General features: G+C 41.0%; 1 protein-coding gene across 1 annotated transcript in view; it reads right to left on the bottom strand.

Annotated features, from left to right (window-relative positions):
- LOC310998082 (heterogeneous nuclear ribonucleoprotein L-like) overlaps positions 1 to 2,302 on the bottom strand; it is a 156,703-nt gene that overhangs the window by 109,462 nt on the left and 44,939 nt on the right. The gene's annotated exons all lie outside the window — the stretch shown is intronic.

The raw sequence follows: 2,302 nt of genomic DNA, 5'->3' as shown, positions 1-2,302 counted from the left end.
ATCAGGATTACTGAAGAACTCTGATTGCAAGAAGCAATTTGCAGCCACTTAGCATTAGCTCTCCTCTTATTTGCAAATACTGTGACCTGTCATGATCTGTTGTGATGAGCTGGTGAGACGACTCTTACAAACACCAACAGGCCACGGTGTCAGTTCTGCAGCACTTCTTTTCTTTTTTGATGCGATTGTGATTTGTGTTTGTTTTGTTACATTCACAAGCACATTGTATTATCTATGGTTTAGGTGATGGCGACTAGTTGGGTGCAGCAGAACAGGCGGCTGTGGTCCAAGGTCCAACACACCTGAAACTTTAAACCAGAACAGACAATCAAACACTGCTTTTCAGCCAGGCCGTAAGTTCAAATATTGGGTGGGGCGGCTAGAAACCTTCACTCTAAAATGAAACTTCCTGTTTCGTTATTTTCCATCTGACAGGAGTCCTATAGAAGCACAATGTGAAGCAGCCACACACAACATGTAAAACGACAACCATTAACCATTTGTATATACAATAACTCTTCTGCTACACTTGTACAACTGTGCCCTCAGCACTTCAGTGTGCGTCTATAGTTCAGTCATCACAGGTGAAGGGAGAGCATGTTTGTTCTTACAGTGTCAGTGGACATGAGGAAACAGCTTTGCTGTAATGTTTCATGTAATATCTGTATTGACATATATTCTGTGTACATAACTAGATATCATTTAACATTTGTGGACAAATCTGTATATTTTTCAGGGAGGGCGGATTTGGTTCTAGAGAGAGCAGAATAAAGTAAAGCAATGTCTTCCCCCAAACAGTGTCTCAGTGTGGTTTCTTTAACTCTCAAATCTTCATTTACATATCAGTACACTTCTAAAGCTTTTTTTTTTTCTTACAATAAATTTAAGAATGCTGTTGTCAACCGCTTTGAAAATTGGGACACACCATTTAGCTGCACACCAGTTTTAAACACCATCCACTATGTTGGTTCCTCCAAGGACAAAGAAATCTCCAGGAATGCTGCGTTTTTCAGCAGTGAAACCAGGTTAGAAACAAGGAGAACATGCTTGATTAGCTACCACCATTACTACGACTACAGCAACAACTACAAAAACAATCAGTACGTTTACATGCACAGTTACAGTATGTCGAGTTTTGCATCTGCATCTGCCTGCATCTGCCTCCTCAACATACAGAGTCTTGCAAAAGTATAGGCCTTGAACTTTTCCACATTTTGTCACGTTTCAACCACAAACTTGGGGTTTCAAGTGATAGACCAGCGCAAATTGTGAAGTGGAAAGAAAATGATACATGGTGTTCATGATTTTTTTATAAATAAAAATCTGAAAAGTGTGGCATTCATATGTACTCAGAATACATTGAACCACCTTCCACTGCAATTACAACTCCAAGTCTTTTGGGGTAGCCTATGTCTACCAGCTTTGTACATCTACAAACTAGAGTTTTTGCCCATTTTTCTTTGCAAATTTGTTCCAGTCCAGTCAGATTGGATGGAGAGAGTCTGTGATCAACAGTTTTCAAGTCTTGTCATATATTCTCAGTAGGATTCAGGTCTGGACTTCTAACACATGGATATGCTTTGATGTAAACCAGTCCATTGTAGCTCTGGCTGGACGTTTAGGGTGGTTGTCCCAGTCCGTCCCAGTCTCAGTCTTTGTCTGCCTCTAACAGCTTTTCCTCCAGGATTGCCCTGTATTTAGCTCCATCCATCTTCCATCAACTCTGATCAGCTTCCCCGTCCCTGCTGAAGAAAAGCCTCCCCACAGCCTGATGCTGCCACCACCATGTTTCACGGTGGGGATGGTGTATTCAGATTGATAAGCAGTGTTAGGTTTTTGCCACACATTGCATGGAGGCCAAAAAGTTCAATTTTTGTCTTTGATTTGTAAAAAATCTTGTACATAGGCTAATTGTGAAGTGGAAGGAAAATGACACGTGGTGTTCAAAATGTTTTATGTTGTATGTAGTTTTTCCTCAGTGGATGTGAGGGTCTAAGGGCAGAGGATGTTGTTATGATGCCCTTTGAGACAAACTGTTTGTAAAAACGGGCTATACAAATACAATTGCCTTGCCTTATGAATGGCTTCATAATTGGGAAAATTGAATTCACAGAAAATACAACTGAATAGTTAATTGCATAAAGGAAACAATAATGAGAAATCACTAAACAACTTCAGAGACTCTGTCTGGTCTTCAGGGGGAATAAACCAGAGTTTGTAAAAGCCTGCGGCCAGATGCCTGTCAGGCTGTACTGAGGGAATACCGTCGTCCGGGTTTGACCGCGTGATCGGACTAGGAAGT

Source organism: Trachurus trachurus, assembly GCF_905171665.1.
Source record: "Trachurus trachurus genome assembly, chromosome: 15".
Lineage (NCBI taxonomy): Eukaryota > Metazoa > Chordata > Actinopteri > Carangiformes > Carangidae > Trachurus > Trachurus trachurus.
Note: the sequence above shows the minus strand (reverse complement) of the source record. Positions and strands in the feature narration are given on the sequence as shown.